The sequence below is a fragment of the Ixodes scapularis genome, unplaced genomic scaffold, assembly GCF_016920785.2.
Source record: "Ixodes scapularis isolate PalLabHiFi unplaced genomic scaffold, ASM1692078v2 PGA_scaffold6__148_contigs__length_123643588, whole genome shotgun sequence".
In the NCBI taxonomy this organism is placed as follows: domain Eukaryota; kingdom Metazoa; phylum Arthropoda; class Arachnida; order Ixodida; family Ixodidae; genus Ixodes; species Ixodes scapularis.
The window spans coordinates 47732841-47747073 of NW_024609881.1; positions in this window are offsets into that span (position 1 = coordinate 47732841).

Below are 14233 nucleotides of genomic sequence, written 5' to 3' on the forward strand. Positions count from 1 at the left end.
CTATTGTGTAAGGGTATATGTTAGGCAGCAATGGTTTAACAACCTGTGTTCATTGTTTGTGTTTGTTTTGTTTTAATTCAGGAATGAAGAAAATATTTTCATACAGCAAGGAGATTTATAAATTCCCTCAATTAGGTATGGCTCGGCTCCCTTATATGTCTAATTTTATGTCAAATCTGTCATTCACTTGCCATCCCAAGCGCTTAACCTCGGCGAAGCGCGTGATAAGTAATCGAGCAGCGGCGGCAGCCACGTCATGGCGCTGATAGCACAAACCGGTCGACGGTCCGGCGTTCACCTTGATATCGCCGGCGGGTGTACCTGCATCCTGGTTTACAACGCCGTCATCATTGTCAGTAGGTCCTTGTGTTGGTAGGACTTGACCAGGTGGTTTGACAGTTCTAAGCAATGGCAGTGCACGCTGCTTCGGTGGCTTGAAAACTTTGCACTGCTTTCGGAAGCAAAACACTGATGGCACTGATGCGTCTTGGAGAAGATTTTTGCCGCTCGCTACTCTAGGGATAAAGTCACTTTCCTTGAAATGGCGTGAAGAAACTTTTGTGTACTCTGTCACGTGAAAATTAACCCCTTCATCTCTCCTGATCGCAATAATCCACTTCTTGTACACTTCTTCGTGCCTCGGAAAACTGTGAAAGGATACCTACAGAAGATATAAAAAAAAATCAGTACACAATCAACATTTTGTATGCCAGAATGGCTTGCTAGCATAATAACGGAGGGAGCACAACACATAAGGGCTCTGGTGCATACCTATTCTGAGCACTGATACTTGTTGCACAATAAAGTAAAAACAGATGAGAATGGTTCGCAGTATTCACATATACGCAGCATTCGCACATGTACTCGCCTGTTACTCTAGCCGACTATTCCAGTTGGAAGTGGGGTACGGATATGATGCTCCCTAAACTATGCACGAGTCACTGCATCACCACATTGGTAATACTATACTCCTTACGGGTAATCAGAAAAATAGCCAAGGAAGTTATGCCCACTTGTTTTTGATCCGCACGCTCAATATTATTGAGTTCAGCTAACAGATAACCACGTCAATAGTGGAGGAGGCAACACAACCCTGTTGCTAACACCAGTCACAAATTTGTCGCAAGTAAACGCACCCCTCGCAAATACGTCGCGGTAGAGATGAAAGTCAACAGACTGGCGCTAAGGGACACATGCAAAGGAAAAATACTTTTTTTTAAACAGGCTAGATCGAAAAAGAATTTTATTAAACAAATTTACAACCAAGAAAAAAAAATTTAGAGCTATATTTACGGCGCAAAACGAATTTGTAGCTTGCGCCTGCGGGAGCCGCTGGTGGTCACGTGGTAGGCCTGTGCGCCGCCGCGTTCATTTATTTATTCATTTATCAATACTACCTGGCCCAAAGGGCCGTGGAAGGAAAGGAACAAAAATACAAATAATAAGAAGGCTACAATTGAACACCAGGGATACTGTGGCCCAAAACATTATACAATATAAATACAAATAGCACTCAGTGTATGGCGGCGGCGTGACTTTGCGTCGCCGCCGCCGCCGCACGCCGAACGTTGTGTGATGCCACTTCAACGCGTTTCTCCACGCCGCTGTCGCCGCCGCCGCTTAAGTTTGTCTGCTTCGGGGCGCCGCCGCCGTCATCTGACCGGCACACAGGTCTATCACGTCTGCGTGCGCTTTTTCAGGAGTTTCCTTGGGGCTCTAGAAGTTACTTATTAATCTTAGTTTTTTGTTATACTTCAAGGATGAATAAGTTACTTTTAGAGGCCATAGGAAGCTTCCGAAAGAGCGCAAGCACCATGAAAAAATATGTGCCAGTCACGTGATGAATAAGGGCCACTTTTCCACGGCACTTGCGGGTGCAACTATGAATTCGTGTCGCGCCGTAAATATAGCTCTAAAAATTTTTATTTTTCGTTGTAAATTTGTTTTATGACTTCCTTTTTCCAACCAGGATGTTTAAAATAAATGTTTGTTTCCTTTGCATGTGTCCTTTAAGTTTACAAAGTTGCCGTCCCCACGCTACACAACTCCTGCATACTGAAAATGCCTGTGTTCTTCCCCAGACTGCTTGCACAACATTCAAAAGACAGTCTTCAGGCACTGTTCAAGCGGGGGTCGCCATGACGCCTATCTGTGCTTCGTATGCCGCGTCCCAAGCGCGTCCTCGAACTGGTTGTTGTGCAGCATACGAAGCACAAATGGCATGGTAACTCTCATTGATATCTGAATGATGTATAAGCAGTGTGACCCCAAGTTTAAATTGTATTAGCGATCGATTGCACCCATTTCTGGTCACTCTTCAAAGGAAAAGATCACTCCTGTCTTTATCTTGTCCTTCTGATCACTCCAATAGCATTTACACACTGAACGTTTCTGACATACCTTGCTGCCATCGCTGTCGGTGCCTCCACATTGCTTGCTGTGCGGGACACAGCAATGTAAAGGCACCTAGCTGGAAGAAAACCGAGCCGACGGAATATAGGAGTACATAGGAACGTGTCCGGCAGCTGTTGTTATCGACCTAGACAAGATGGCCGACCTAGTGTTTCTCGCGGCTTGTAGATGGCGCTGTACATTTCGCTCCTATCCACACCAGTGGATAGGAGCGACATTGCTCCTATCCACTGTTGTGGAAATACGTTGGGAAGTCGACTCCTCGCCGAGGCCCGCGGTGGTGCCTTGCGTACCCGTCTGTACAGAAGAAGGTATGACACCAACGTAACGGACGTGCTGTGCAGTGCATGTGGTGATGCGGACGAAACTTTACAACATTTGCTTCTAGAGTGTCCAGCACAGGAACCTGCAGCAGGCGTCGATACTCGCATTGAGCAAGCTCTTGGATTTACAAAAGAAACTAATTTTGTGGCGTGCGCGAAGCGGAGGCTCGAGGCTTGGTGGGCGATCCACCTGTAACCCTCGCCGAGAAGGCATTGCTGGAGGCGCTACTGCGAGACTCGTGCCAACAGATCGACTACATCGACAAGGAGTGGGAGGCTCTGCTTAGGGTGAACGAGCAAATGGCAGGCAAGATAACTTCAATGCACAACACCATTCATGGTTTAGAAGATGCTTCCCGATGTACCGCCATTGCTGCATCCGAGGCAAACAATGTGGCAAAGGAGAGGAAGGCATTGGTAGAGGAGATGGGGCCATACCTGCTGGAGGAAGAGGAGAAACACAGATAGGCCCCGGAGAAAATGTGGCAGGAGTTTGAGGAGAAGCTACACTTGTCAAGCGAAGCACTTCTTGTTGAGCAGGAGCGTGCGGCGAAGGTGATAGAGAACGAAGCGGCGCTGACACTGTACAAGCGTCTGCTGCCTTCTATGAAGGAGGAGGTGCTTCAGCTCAATGCCGATGTGCAGGAACACGTCTACATGCTACAGAAAGCCATCGAGGAGTCCAAAGATGCCCTGAAGCAGTGCAAAGCAAGGCAACATTCAGACGGCTACACCAAGCTCAAGTCGCAGCTGAACGATGCCGTAAAAGATCTCACCATTCAGCTAGAGATGTCAAACAACCAGAAGTGCAATTTCGACAGAAAGCAAAGAAGCTGCAGCAAGAGCACAGGGCAACATCGAGGAGTGCAAGATGCAGGACAAGAGAGGATTGTCTACGGTGAAGGAGTTGAAGAGGCAGTTCCAGACGGAAAGAAGACGAGCAGACAAGCTTCAGGAGAGACTTCAGGAAGTTCTCAACAGCACGAGTCTCGGGAGATCTGACGAGCTGTTTCAGCCCATTAACTACGAGGAGCGCCAGTGCGGCGACTCTAACAGCAACAATACTCCAATTTCTTTTCCTTTTTTTTGGGGGGGGGGGGGGGGGCATGTTTGTTTTGTAGACGCTCGTTGCAAAGAGCAAGTGCCGCATAAATACGTAATACATACAATACATACATACATACAAGTCCTATTTATAGAGCATGTTTACTGTGGTACACCCACAACCATCCGTAGGTGCGCATCTGTCACTGGGGACTTGCCACAGTACCCTGTCGTGTCATATTGGCACCTAAAATGACATTTGGGAAAGAAAGTGTTTTCATTTTGCAAGTAAACGGTGTATCAGACGTAAGTATTCTTTTCTTAAAGGGTAACTGTGAAAAAAAAAAGTGTATTTTTAAACAGCCTAATTGGGACAAGCATGTCACAAAACAATTTTTCTGCCAAAAACAAAGTGTTAAAGGGGCGGTGCAACAATTTGCGGACTTTGGCTAATTAATTGCGGGAATTGATCCCGGCCACATATAAAACGAAGGGCCGAAAACTATTCTTTCCTGCTTGCCATAGTTTTCATTAAAAAAAATGAAAGAAATTGATATCTCTGGCACCCCTCAACTCAACATTGAAGCGGCACCAGCTTCGCCTGTGACGTCATTCGGAGTGGCGTTGGTTTCCGGTTGGGTTCTTCTGGCTTCTGTTTCCCCAGCGCTCGGTGGCTCGCCGGGCTCGCCGCTCTCCCGCTCTCCCGCCGATTTCTCCCGCTCTCCCGCCGATTCCCGACCAACATGGCGGCATGGGCGGACGGCCTGAGCGACGTCGGCAGTCGACGCGGCGGGCAATCGAAGTCGAAGTCGAGGTCGAGACACCAGGAACAATAACGATACCACGATACTACGAACCACGACCAACGCACTCCGTCGAGCGAGGGAAAGACAAAACGTCCGGGTTGCTCGTGTAGCCACCGTAGGCGCCTCGGGCGTCGACGGATGACGGCGACGGCAGGTTTTGTTGACTTGCGGTAGATGGCGCCACAAATAATTCATACCCTTTTAGCGGCAATATTAGGCTTCTGAAGCGTTTTTGCATGCCTAAACAACAAGATTTTTTAAACTTAACCTTAAATCAAGCTTACAATTGCCTAACACTATCACTTACAAAAACCACTCCGAATGACGTCACACCACAGGTTCCATTTGCGGCCACCATGTGGCCGCAGGTTGGGAAAAAAAGCGTTCTTTATTTTGCGATTACGCAGCGAAATAGAGGTATTTTGGGATACGGTGGCACTTTTTCTCTTACTTATGCCGAAGTAAACAATATAAAAAATACAAGCTGCACATTCGTTCAGTGTTAAAATCATTGCACCGCCCCTTTAACAGCAATATTTATTGCGCGAGACTGATTTTAGTTGCAGGGTATTTCATCTGTTTTAAATTCTCTGCAAAATCAAAATGCAGAACAATGCTTGCTCTCTGTTCACATTCCTTCGACTCGTGGGTATCCGCGGCTTGAGTGCAACATACATGATCATGAAAAATCCATCTGGTCGCCCATTTGCCGAGCTCTTGCACAAAGCTAGTTGGGGACACTGTCTTTTTGATTAGGTTGCTGCGTTCCCACAAAGCAAAATGTGACCTCATCTTCGTCGGTCACTCCCAAACTACCCACGGTAAGGCCGTCACCTATTGGGCAGCGCTCACATTGACCCAAGAAACATTTTGTGGATGGCAAGCTGCAAAGGCAAAGCGCTTTCAAACTTTTTATACGCCTCGCAAGTGGGCGCATTTTTGTCTTCTGTGCATGAGAAAGGAAGTAGCAGTGACGTCGGAACGCCGAGCCCTGATTGGCTGATCGCGGCCCCCTATCTGAGCATCGTCTGCTCCTTTGCAACGTCGTTTACTCGCAACGTCGTCCGCGTCTGTCTTACCTTTCCTGCGACTTTTGGAAGTCGAGCGAGCTCGACTTCACCTTTCAGAGAGGGCAGACAAAATAACTCGAGCGGTACATTGTTTTTGTCTAACAACTAGCAGACGCGCATCAAAGAGGGAAGTCCAAGGACTCACTGGCAAGGTGCCCCGAAGCGCCGAGGTTTGTTTGATAAGAACAGAGAGTGAGGGTGGTTAGTGTCCTCAAGTTCCCTCCCAAATACTTTTTCCCTCCTTTCGTGTGCGGCGAGACTCCTCACTCTTTAATGGCGTCGGCAGGTTGGCGCAGTTAGCGTCGTCTGCTTTACGTCTGCTAGTCAAAGTGATGGCTGCTTTACCTTTCCTGCGTCTGTCGGAGATGCACCGCTTTTTTACCATCGAGAGACACCATTGCCTCGGAAAACAGGGAGATGACAAGAGGAAGAGATTGACCTCTTAATCTAAAATTGAGGTCAGCGATCAAAGTATAAGACTGGAAGGGTTCACAGGGGTCGCATGGACATATTCCATTCAGCACGCCAGCCGGTCGTGGGCAGACGGTCGCCGAGTCGGAGTGCCTGCTAGGCCTATCTGCCGTGCTCGCTTGGTCGTTGTCGGTAGAATCGCCCCCCTGGGTCACCACCCTGGGTCTCCATGACACGGACTGCTCTCTTTCTGTGGTGATGCGGCTCCTCAGAACCAGGGTTGTAAAGTACCTAGGTACAAGTAACTGTAAGTCAGTATCTAGGTACTTTTGTTGTACCTGAGGTACAAACCTAAGTACTTTCATTTCTCAGTATCTGTATCTGTATCTTAGGTACATTTTCCAGTAACTTGTAACTAAGTGAAGTTACTTTTTACAGGTACTTTTGTATTCACTTCGTCAAAATCGTAGAAAACACAATATAACATATAACTGAAAATAAATTATAATTACAGTCGTAAAGCAATATAACATCACGTAGTGTTTCCACGCAATAAATCGAACTCAAATTTTGCTCTTTACAAAACTGAAAATGTTTGTGAAGAAAAAAAAAACAAAAAAACTGGGAGGACGATTAAACTTCGCCTTTAAGAGCTGAACGCGATAGGGTTATCGGACCCCGTTCGCATGGCCTTCTCAATCGCTTCTCATGCTCTTGAGTCACACAACGACCTAGTCCTTATGATGCAACACTCCCGGCGCGATCGAGGAGCTTTTGCCAGTGCTTTGATGCCATTTTACCCCGCAAGGTTTATTTATGTGTTGCTCAGCACGCGCTAACAACACTCAATGCGATAATGCCTTTACCCTGATACAGACAGTCATCGAGGCACTTTAATGACGGCAGGATCGCAGTGCCATTCCCAAGCCCCCCGTTGCCTAGTCGGTAGCTTGTCTGGCTCGCAACCGAAGGGTCGTGGATGCGATTCTGCGTAAATTCTTCTAATTTTTCTTTAAGGCAAATGAATTAGTTTATCAAGGGGGATCATTTGAAACATGCCGCGACCATTAATTTGTATGTCCTTAACCACCTTCATTCCACGCGTGACGTCACGTTTCACATGAGCGTTGTGGGTTGTTTGAAATTCCCGCGCGAAGTCATGTGGCTGTGACGTCACGACCCTATCGACCATTCAGGAATTTCCCGTCACGCCACCGACATCCAACGGATTTTCTGGGACACGAGCTCCTAAACGCGCTCGCCGTTAAAATATTCTCTTCCTTCCTAAAAACATTGACACCAATAAAGCACGTTTATCAAACTTGTTTTTGAGTACATCCCGATATACAAAGGATTTACTTCCAATAATAATGTGACAACTTTGACAAAAATACTTGACGTGAAAATAAAAAGTACCTTTGAAGTAACTGTACCTGTACCTAGGTACATTTTTAAGCGAGTAGCTAGATACGCATTATAGGTACATTTTTGTATGAGTAACTGTAACTGTATCTTAGGTACATTTTTGAAGTAACTTTTACAACCCTGCTCAGAACCAATGACAACCGCTGTCACTACGGCTGTTCTGAGCAATTTCGTTTCCACCAGAAAAAAGAATCACTTGGTGCCATTTTTCTTGATTTCCGCAAGGCACTTGGCCTCCAGTGGTACTGCAGTTTTGAAAAAAAATGTTTATTCTGCGAGTTCCTATACCAAGCCGAAGACCAGCACCTGGCGTGCCGAGCGAAAGACTGGGGATTAATTTTGACTAATGGGGATCTTGTGTCTCCATTACCCAGTATGGTAAGTCATTGAGCACAGACATATGCCTCGGACATCTTGGCCATTCCTCCAGATGCGAGCAATCTTGTTACCTGTGTGGTGCCTTCACTGCAATATGCTTCTGTGAAATTGCGGGCACTTTGGGATTCAAAATGCGTCAAGCAGCGCTCCAATTTTGAACAGTGTCAACTAAAACAAATCTCAATCTATTCAACAACTGTTTTATACAAGGAAATATTAGAATCACCTGACTGCACGGACACGAGAGAGGTCCTTGCTTGAAGTCAAATTGTCGAGTCCTTTCAGGGTCCAGCTCTCTCGTTCGATAGCTTGCCCAAAGCATGAGGCAGTGAGTCGGGTCTGCCGGGCTGCCTTCCACAGTGGACTCTTGGCCTGCTGTCGGGTGTTCCTTTCCAAAATTGTGGCCTCCGTGGGAGTCACCAGCAGAGACTGAAAAAACAGAGGACTTTGTTAGTGATTACAATCAATGACACCCAGTACATGAGTGCTGTTGCATCAGAATGTGAATTTCAAGAAGAACATGGTCGGACCTGTCTGTACTTAAAGGCCGACCTACAAAACCATTTTCCGCGGGAGAAGAGGTTTCCTCCTTGCCCACCAGAAAGGAGGAAACCCCTTCTCCTTTCCACAGAGACTAGCTTCCGGGCCAGCCCTTTTTGGGGGAGGAGGAGGAAGGAGTGCGAGAGGGGAGGGAGCGAAGGTCGTTGGGGAGCACTTTCCTACCCTGCGGAAAATGGTTTCGTAAGTCGGCCTTTAAGGGGACGGTGAACTGCAATTTGAATTTCAGAAAACCATGCAGGGCGGGGGTAGGCGGGACGCTAGAATCCGTACAACACCACCCATAAGGTGATACCTCGGCTGAGGCCGACGAGGCGTGTGACGTCAACATATCCCGTTTCCTCCTCTCTTCGCTTTGCCACCTCAAGGCGGCGAGGCGGAGAAGACGCAAGGCTGTTTCTGCTCCTTCTCGACTTTTCTCAGAGAAACAAGAGGTCAACGTATCTCAAATGTGCCTCCTTTTTTTTAGAAAAATACGGTCATCTATTTGAGATATCGCTGTATGAGTGATGTTTTGGTGTTTGTAGTGTTTGTAGTAATTTTGAGCCATGGTGCAGCTACAAATATGCCAGGATTTGTGTAAGCTCCTCTCATCTAAGGTGCTATATGTCAGAGAAACCTAATGCTATTTTACCACTCATAATCCTCGTTACAAACTACGAAATTGCAATGCAAATGTTTGTGCTAATACTTGTCCCTACAGCCGTAATGCAAATCAGGGGCCTGCATTAACTTGTACAATGACTCTAGCGGCCCTATGAGATTGTGTCATCTAACAACTTCTGGTTTGGTGTCTCGGCGGAATCCATGCTTGTGAACCTATGCCTCATGCTTTAATGTGCACTTAGGCAGGGTTTTCCAACTAGCTTGAGTTCTTTCCATGCTGTGGCCGACTGCACCATTCAGAGTACTCAGCAACCTAAAGGAACATCAGCTGGTGCTTGATTTTAACATATGCTTGCCATTATTCATAGATGAAGATGCGCTCACGCTTTGGCAATCAGTTCACCACCAGCCAAAATGGCCCTGGCGGACTCACTCGGGTGAACTTCGAAGAAAGGAAGAAGGAATCAAGAGTTTAGCGACTGAAATATATCCCAGATTGTGCTTCTTAAGTTTTGTTGCCGCTAGAGCCACTCGCAATGCTTCCGAGATTTTGGAACACCGAAAACGACGCTAACGAAAATTTGCTTATGTGCAAGTGAATAGAGCAAATGGTGGAAAAGTTTTACCAGCATGGTAGCAAAGCCCGAGGCAAGAATGAACAGGCATTGGGTGATACTGCTTATACTAACTTGTGTTGCAAGGATCCAAGCCAAAAGCAATATTTAATTCATTCGTGCTTGCTTTGCTTGTATTAGAAACAAACATCTGAAAATGAATGAGGACGAGATTACTTTCCTAAGGTGTTGTGGTTCGTTTCTTCTTCCTTTCATACATTTGGAATATCATGTGTGATTCTAAGTTCCCAAGGGGGAATCGGTGGCTGAGTGGGCTAAAGCGCACAACCAGCTCGACTAAAGTCCCTCTATCCTGGTAAAAGTGACGCCATTCATCGTTGTAGAAATGCACGAGGCACGTCCCACCATGATCTTCCCAAGAGCTGCACGTTGTAGGTGCCTCGTGCATTGACGAACCTTGCGCTACTTTTGAAACATGAAGCGGCTTGAAGCTCAACGCGTGTGTAGAGGAAGCTCGTGCTGCAGAACTTAAGGATCCTTGGTTTGAGCCTTACTCCTGCCTGTTTCGATCTGGATGAGCATCGTACCAGCGTGGGATCATGTATCACTACTGCGTGGGCACGTTAAAGACCCCAGGCTAGCAGTCGTACTGCACTGAAAAAATTGCTCATCTACAGTGCGAGTCAGTGTCACCTCATCCTGGCAGACCAACCTTACGTTGTGTAAACATGAACGTCAAATTTAAAAGAAAAACAAAAATGACATGGTACTTAAGGAGCAGGTCCTGTTCCACAGGAAAGTTGAGCCCGGACATGTCCCAGCCTGTGCAGGCCTCGAAGAAGGCAGGACAAGAAGGTAGTGCAGCACTCCTTCCTTGCACATGAGCCAGTTCCGGGCTGGAGAAAGTCTCATAGCCGAATGGCACAAGTGACTGTTGGTATGCTAAGGGACTGCCAGGGGGAGCCATTCCAAACTTTGTCTTGACTGTCCCTGTGGTAGCTGCTCGGAGGCGCTTAGCAAAGGGCGAACCTTGGGTCGAGAAAAGGTAATCTCCGAGCTGCCGGGTCAACGCCACTCTGTCGTTGACATCTACGATGTTCCTTTGAGTGTCATACAGCCTTGACGTGATAAGTGTTTCGAGCCCCTCTTCCCGAACGCTCCTCCAGTCCACTAACTGCAGGCTCGTGGAGGCGACCGCTTCTCCCCTTGGACGCCGCCACTGTTGAGGCAACTCTGTGCAGGCCACTGCAGGTGGAGCCTCATCATACTTGTTCGCTCGTAGCAGAGCCAGTAGCTTCAGGACAGCTAGAGAGTGGTTGCATGCCCCAGATTTACCCGCTGCACATTCACAGTTTGCGTCACATACGTCCCCACTCTGCTGGATGTCACAGACAACCTGGTATGGCGTTGCGGTTTTCCTCTGGCTCCTAAAGCAGCTTGCCTTGATGAGCACTCCGGTGGTGGATCTGAAATAAATTTGCGTTCTTGTTTACTTATGTTTACCGCATAGATTGTACAGTGAGCAAACATACTATGTGTTCACCCACATTGTTTTTCAAATAAGTAAGGGGCATAATTTTAGCAGTGCTCACTATGTGTGAGAAAAGACGCGACATATATGCGATTGCTCGTTTAATAAACGCCGGAAGCTTTTACTACACCGAAAGTTAGGACTGGTTGTCGTAACTTTTGAGCTAGCATGCTCGTGCTGATAGTGCACATAGTGCACGCTCGCGGGCACCACACACGTCAAATCGTCAACTTGAAACTTGGCAGCACAGAAAGCAATACGATAAAAACTGGCGCCTTTGCTAAAAGAAAAAAAAAAAAAAGCTATGAGGCACGGCGTACAGAGGCGAAGTTCACCGGCACGACGCAAGAGCGATTCTGTTTACCTCTCACCCCCCGCCTCATACTCTTTAGTCCGAATGCCACTGAGCTTCGCAAACTTATCTCAAGCTGTGAGAAAGCAACGAGCCAGAAAATACCAAATTTATTTCATATTGCAAAAGAGGCCGAAGATGCGCGAGTATATTAGGCCTCTTTTGGCGTTTCCTTGTGTACGGCGCAGCGGCAGACGGCACAAGTCCGCCTGCACGTAAAACACATTCACGGCGTGATGCGCGCGCGTGTAGCTTTGGGTTGACTCACGCTTAGGTCTGAACGGGCGACAAGAAAGAACAGTGCTTACCTCAACACTTGAACCGACGCCGGATCAACATAGGCCTCGGTGAGGAACTTATTGCTTCGGGCAACCTGCCGGCTCGAAGCGAGTGTTGAGGCGCGGTACGCCTCTATCTTAGTTTCGTCAAAGCTACGCGGAACTGTAGTAAGGTCACTGCTCCACAGGGAGGGCAAAATCACTCATCCCTGAGGACCGTAGTCCAAGGTACCGGGAGTACTGCCACAAGCATCTGCCATCGCTCGCTCGCTCGCTCCCGAAACGACGACGCACTAATGGCGGCGGTTTCGGTATCTCATAGTTGCTTGACTGACTTTTGTAAAGGGTCTATTGAACTCCGAGGGTGAGTTTCGTGGAATATTTGAAATGTTTCCCATACTGAATGTGTCATAAATCTCTTCGACACATACTCTCTTTTGCCTTCGATGACAACAGACACAACGTCTTTTTTGTTCGGGCTTTGCCGCGAGCATCCCAGTTCATCTTTTGTGAAGTAGTCCAGTGGAACCTGCACATCTGACGGGCTAAATCTTGACCTCGTGTGGGGATCCGAAACTGACTGCACCCCGTTCTTTTCGCGCCAATATTGAGACTTCCCTAGCATGTATTTTGTGACAGCTGGAACTGCCTCCTGAAGTTGTTTCCTAGGTAGTTCAGGTGGAAGTAAGGTTAAGAGACGAAGACGCTCTTGGTAGGATGTTGAAGCCTCATTAGCTTGTTTAAAATTCCTTATCCAACCAGTGCATATGCCACATTCCTCCTCTGTCTGTCCAGGGGTACTGGTGCTTCCATAGGTGGTACTTAAACTTGAGCGTAATTTTGTCAACGCTTCCTTTACAATCTCTCCCTGTTTTCTCTCTCCATAAGATTTTCTGAGCCGTTTCCGAATGGAAGATGCTGGCTTCAACGAAGAAACTTTGGAAAGTTTGACGTACCTGGTGAGGTCACTCACTGCTTCTTCGTGAAGAAATGTCTCGTCGGTTTCTTCAGTTGTGCCGGCAGATCAGGATATTAGCTCTTCCTGAAGAAGTGTCTCATTCATTTTTTTGGGTGTGGCGGTAGATGAAGGTAGGACGAGCGCCTTAAGGCGCCGAAAGCAGTGCTGGCAGACCTGGTCTGTATTCTTCAAATTACCCCATCCTGGTAGCAGCTTCTGCAGTGATTCAACATCTAGGAGCTTGACACTGTGAAAATTTCTCTTGGATTGTATCTTCTTCTTGTGAACGCTGAGGTAATCGGCGCAAAAGCTCTGAGTAAGCTATGAGCTGCGTACATTGCGTGCACAACGGCGATGTCTGTTCCTTCTTCCGTTGCTTCAACTGCGCTGCCAAACCAACTGAAACCCAAAGGTTTCGCAATGCTATTGCGACCGAGGAGTTCCCCGCTGACGACCAGCGCTGGTGGCCACCCACCTGGCAGAGTCAAAGTTCATGTGAAGTGAAGCTCCGCCTCTGTGCCGTTCCTGTGCACACACGCACGAACACACAGCTGTCCAGATGATATCACTGCCGCGAAGACATCAATTTGCCACCGCACATTCAAAAAAACCTAGATGAACTGTCACAGTAATCCACCTTGATGCGCTCAAAGCTCAGTGGATTCTCGAAATTTCCTTCAATGGGAAGCGTTGACGAGCCGTCATCTTTAGGTAGCTGTTACTTTTGTAGACGCAAATAAGGAAGCGCATAAACGTTTGTGCTGGAGTCAGGCTGAAGACTGCTCGAGTCTCGTTTAGTAGAACTGTAGAGAATAGAGGAGCGACGTCTCAGGTACAGAAGTATGGTTTGCTTATGTAACAGTGGAGCCAAGGAGGATGTGTATGTTTACCCAGCGGTAAACGCGAGCTCGAATATCTTACCAGCTCCTGACAGGGAGAGCGACCACGAACCACGTATAGACCCTTTCTTCAAGGGCGCCACCATCTTCAATTGTCGTCACTTCCAGTAGGGGCGAAAACATTGTTTTGCCGTCGCTATGCCAGTAGAAGACACTTCGGATATAAGTGTAACTGTCACACATTATCTTTTTGCCTCCCCTTTATTTTTTTACTATTTACAGGTTGAAACGTTTTTGTATTTTTTCGTCGCCCGTACCGGATATGCCTATTAGGGGGCTGGAGACGAGAGGCCTATACCGCGCGGCAAACGTAAACCTCCTCCTTGGCTCTGCCGTAGCATAAGCGTCCCGTACCCTTGTACCCGAAGCGACATTCTTTTATTATCTACAGTTCTAATAAACGAGACATGCGAAGTCCAAGCGCAGTCAAGTTCAAGAAGTCCTGCCTTGCCCAGCCTCCTCCGCACCCCTCCCCCTTCTTTTTTTCCAAACACACACTGCAGTGGTTCACCGAGTAGGAGCTCTTATTTCGCTTACGGCACGCGCCGAAACAGGAATCATTGTTTCGTGTAGTGATGATCGGACGAATCTTTATCTGAATCGAGAT